The sequence below is a fragment of the Adiantum capillus-veneris genome, chromosome 26, assembly GCF_014529385.1.
Source record: "Adiantum capillus-veneris isolate H3 chromosome 26, ASM1452938v2, whole genome shotgun sequence".
NCBI lineage: Eukaryota > Viridiplantae > Streptophyta > Polypodiopsida > Polypodiales > Pteridaceae > Adiantum > Adiantum capillus-veneris.
The window spans coordinates 116,493,999-116,499,326 of NC_140956.1; the positions used below are offsets into that span (position 1 = coordinate 116,493,999).

Genomic DNA, 5,328 nt, shown 5'->3' on the forward strand with positions numbered 1-5,328 from the left:
CAAGATATTGTTGGAGAGGAAGAGGTAGATTCGCAACCTTTTGATGTTTTTTCAAAGCTGCAACCTCATTGTGCATGGTTTCCCAATCATCGTTAAGGACATACACTTCATAATGACAAAAAAAATTTAGATTGAGATACCTTCAATGCATTTTTGGTATGACAACATTTGAATTTCAGAATCATAAAGAACCGAAATATGATTTGATCAAGCATGGCAGCTTTCTCTAGTTGATACCTTTCCTTAGATAGTGACATTTGTGCAATATGACGAGGGCTACCGATATCAAACAAATCCTCATCACAATATTCCACAAGAGTTTGGTGTAGTGGCAAATGATAGAGATCACTCCTACTACCTGTGACATGGCCATCATTGTTTGGGTAAATGTGTATAATAACCTCATCTATATCATCAGGGCTTTTCACTTGGCTTTGAATGGACAACCACATGTTTTTTATGTTCTAAGTCTTTTCTTCTTTGAACTGCGATGCTTTGGCTTTCGACCTATATGACAAATGTAGTTAATAACAAGAGATGTAGAATGATGCTTCTTTGCTGACCGCACCATAACTAATCTTACTTTGTGCTCAAGGATTGAAATTCGAGATTGGTTTTCGACGTACTTATTAGATATGATGGGACCAATATGTAAGATGAAACTTGCATTGAGATGCCACGTTAGTCTTCTTTCGATGGCTACATCCATGAGAGTTGAAAAAATCCTTGATGTAGGATATGTGAATTCCATAATAACGAGCATCAATGCACCATGTAGACTTCAATGTTTAGAGTGTGTTGGCAAAATCTCTATGACAAGGTGAGCCATCTATGCAATGCACACCCTCAACAATGCTTTGCCAATCTTCCAAACAAGCCACCCTTATGGATGGGTCGGATTTGAGACAAATACAATGTGAACCATTTTCTACTTTTCTTAAGCACAATGCCTCTTTCATTTTGCACCACTTCTTCAAATCAAGCATTCCTCTATGATCACGCATTTTGAGTGTATACAAAGACATAGAGATATCGTCCTTGAGTGACATGATCATTAAATATATGCATCTCTATCAAATGAAAAATACCTGGAAGATATATGTAGAGTCACATTCACTAACATGGAATTCTCAACATATATTGGCATTATTAGGGTCCCATTCAACGTGTGTACATTCATGTGCACCATCTTCTTCTTCACTCGAGCTAGTAGAGGAGCTTTCTTGAATGTTAAAGTCATCATCCGCGTCATCGATTTCACCATACCACTCCATGGCAACGATAGAGAAGAAGAGAGTACATATTTAGTTGATGTATCAATAGGAGGAGAGAAGGCCTAAACCACACTTTATCCCACCCATCATTTACATAACGGATCGAATTGATTAGTTTTGAAAGTAGGTTCTTCTAGGCTCTTGATTTTGAACACTTTCCCTCCAATTGATCATAATATGAAGGTATGAGCATACTCTCTCATTTAGTGACCCCATTGTCCCACTTTTCAAGCTCTTACTTCAAAAAAGGATATTATTCTATCTTCATTTATTAGCGTTATCCGTCCCCTGCTTGAATTTATCAATTTTCTCGGGTTTACTATTTTTTTGAATTTACAAATCACCGACGAAAGAAATTGACGGCCCATGCACCCTGATTTGACTCTTTTCCATTTTCCACCCTTGATCCCTTAGGCACTGTTCAGACTACGGATGGGGAGCAAAAAACACGGACCTACTTTTCCACCAATTACAGATAGAGGGAGAGAGAGAGGACGATAGTGCAGCTCACACACGCCATGGGTAGACCTATTTGATGTCATGCATATCGTGAGCAGGCTCGCCACGCTGTGCAGGGTTTACTGGCTCATTATGTTGTTCCATCGCAAGGGCGGCCTAGGCAGGTCGGAACACAAATTTTGAAACTTTACCATGAGTCAGCTTGCCACGCAAGCAGTTCCGCAGTCCCAAGTACTCCTAGTCTGAATTGGTGCTACTTTGGGGTCGTGCTTTGATTGGGCCAACTAAGCAAAAGTTGGCCCAATCAAAAGTGTGCAGTCTGAACCCCCCCTTATAGATAGGAGGGTACGTACGCTTGGGCACAAGGTAGAGGTGCCTCAGGACTATATAACACATAGCATTTAAAGAGGGGGGGTAAGGGGATCAATGGCAGGGGACTGGAATGGGGCTTATCGAGGGGATCTGGACCGTGCATACCTGTAAAAACTAAACCTGGACAGCGGGGGGGGGCTGGGCAGGCTGGCCAAATTCAAGCGGGATAAGGCTGAGGGAAGTGCCATGTCATCAGGGTGGAAATTTGAATTTGGGACGCTTTTCAGGGGGGTCGACAGGCGGGGAGGCCACGCTGTTGGGGTTTGGGCAGAGAGGCCACGCATTATCTCTGAGAGGCAGGAGGGTAGAGGGAAGAAGCCACAACAGGTATGGAGAGCAGACAAATGCTGGACCTCAATGTACCTTGGGAGGCAAAACAAGTTATGCAGTCCATTGACTTAAACGTAACCTGGAAGGCAGAGGGAGATCGAGGGATGCCGGGAAGGATGGAGGCACGATTGGATGTTTTCAAGGATGGGGAGAAACAAAAGCAATATCGTATATTTGATTTGAATGAGGAGTTGGAGGAAGGCAACTCGTCATCAACAAGCTCAAGTAGTGCTTCCATGGAATCAGGATCCCATTCTAGTGGTGGTGACCAAGTAAAGGAGTTTACCGAATTTCCTTCAACCTTCCTTGCAGATTCAATCCATAGGAGGAAACCCATGACCCAATCTTTTGACCGAGAGTTGCATGCTTCTCACCATTTCTTTAGCTTTTCTCGGGAGAGCTATGACCTTATGCTATTAAATCTTCAAGGGATTTGTAAGCCAACATTGGGTATGCTGCACAATGTCGGCATGCATGATGTAAAACGGTGGAACAAGATGAAGGACAATCTTGTGATCCAAGGATCCCCTCAGTGTCATAATAATCAATATCTAATTCTCCTAAATGATTTTCTCATATTAAACTGATCATTTAATGTGGGGAAGTGCCAAGGGAGAAAAAGCTAGAATATTGGTTAAGTTAGCAGACCGGCCACAGTAGGGATCCAAAGGAGGGAAAATAGGGATCCAAAGGGGGGGCCATCTGCAAAAGAGCCATGTGAAACAACGGGCTAAAAAGACCCTAAGGTTCAGCCCATTAAGACTTCCAAAATGCTAAGGTTCCAAAATTCAAAGGTTGTGTCCAAAGGTCAACCTTAGGGAAAATTGGATGCTTAGTGTGTGTGCCCAAAAAGTCTTTCTGCATCCCTACATGGGAGGGGGCGAGCCCCAAAGCTAGGGGATGAGAGAGAAAACCACACACACACACACAGGCTCCCTTTACACAAAGGGAATGAGGGACACATGTCAGCTCCCTAGGCCAGATGCCCACAAGGTGTGCCCAATTCCTATTGGAAGACCCTTGAAGTGGACCAATGAGAATTAAGCTAGAGTAAATCTAGTTTAATTAATTTAAAAACATTTAATAAAAGAAACCAATAAGAATTAAGTGTCCTAGAAGACTATTGGGCAGTCTCCCAAGGGGTCCAATGAGCATTCAGAAGCCCCATGGCTTGCCTGATTCCTATTGGCCAGGAGGCAAAGGGGTCCAATGAGAGTTTAGTTTAATTATTTAATTATCTAAAGCTCTCACAAAAGGGGAAAGGGGGACACATGTCAGAAGGCTATCACTTATGCTGCTTAATTCCTATTGGCTTGACCTGGGGAGGTCCAATGAGGAAAAAGCCAGCCTAACTTAGCAGCTAGGGCTCGCCCAAGAGAGAGGGGGGGCTGATTTTTGCTTGGCATTCACTCTCACACTCTCACACTTGACCATGTGTGAAGGGAAAACACTCTATCTCCTCCCAAGCTTTAATGGAGAGCTCATCACCTACTCCAAGCTTGTGAGATAGAAGCCTACATCAACACTCTCTTGGCATGTGGATGCAAATCCGGTCCTCAACTGTTGTCAATAGCTTAATTGCTCTCTCTTTTGAAAGTATTGTCGATGCTATCTAACTAGGTGTTACGCTTTTTGTTGCTCTCTCCACCCAAGCACTCTTGTAATTCTCATTAGGAATCTATTCTAATGAAATGCCCACTATGTTCATGCTAATTTCCGCTACAAATAAGATTTTAGGCCATTAAATGTTACATTGGTATCAGAGCTCAAGGTTTCTCTTTTCTTGCTCAAGAAGGGAGGTCCTCAAGCTAGCTACAAATGGTTGGTATTATTAATTGCCTGTGAGTAAGTAGAATAGGGATTTTTCAGCCTTGCAGTGCGCCTGCCTTTGTGCAGTTAACGGGGCATCACCGTCGAGAGCTATGGTCTTAATAGTGGAGTCCTACGGGGCTTGCCTACGGCTTAACCACTATTGAGCTATTAGAAGCTTGACAGGAGCCGGTGCTGTTTTGGTGTCGAAAGACCCTCTCTTCTATTCCTTGCAATTAATGGTATTCGAGCCGCGGGTACAGTAGCTTGAGTGCTTTTTCTAAAGGGGTAAAGAGGAGTAGCAACTAGGGCTTGAAGTGCCAAAGTACACCTAAAAAGTTTACACCTAAAAATTGTTAGAATGGCTGACAATATTAAAGAGAGTGAAATTAATGTTGATAACTTTGATTTTGCTCATGAGCAAGCTACTAATGATGCTTCAATGCTTGTTAATTATCTTGTTTCTAGGCTTCAACAAGCCATGGGCAATCCATCTCTCCACAGTGAAGTGCAACGGCAGCTCCGTGCTCACGGGATTCTCCAAGCTCATCACCATGACGAGAGAACACCTAGGAAGCCTCCTTGTGAGACTACCAAAAGAGGTCTCTCTCCGATTCGGGAAGAAGAAGAGAATCCATATGAAGGGCTCAAGAACTTACTTCTTGATGATGCATCTCCTTCCCAAAGGAGAACTCAAGAGCCTCCACCGAAGGAACGAAAAAGAAGCGAGTCTCCCGCCACCTCGGCGGAGATGGCTCCACGAAGACGGCGGGCTAAACGCTCTCCATCACCACCAAAGCGGAGAAGACCATCACACTCTTCTCCACGCCATAATTCAAAGAGGGATGATAAAAAGCAAGAGAAGAAAAAGGCGAGAAAGAGGACACCCTCTTCTCCATCTTCTTTATCCTCTTCCTCTTATGAAAGCTATGGTGAAGACGACAAAGATCAAGACAAGAAAAAGGCGAGAAAGAGGTCACCCTCTTCTCCACCTTCTTCAAATTCTTCATCTTCTGAAGAAAGTGATGGTGCAACTTTTGAACCATCAAAAAGAAGAGGCCATAGGAAATCCTATGCCGCATGG

At 43.4% G+C, this 5,328-nt stretch overlaps 1 pseudogene; it reads left to right on the forward strand.

Annotated features, from left to right (window-relative positions):
- Positions 1 to 2,434: 2,434 nt before the first annotated feature.
- LOC147424043 (uncharacterized) lies at positions 2,435 to 2,855 on the forward strand (annotated as a pseudogene).
- The last annotated feature ends 2,473 nt before the right edge of the window (positions 2,856 to 5,328 follow it).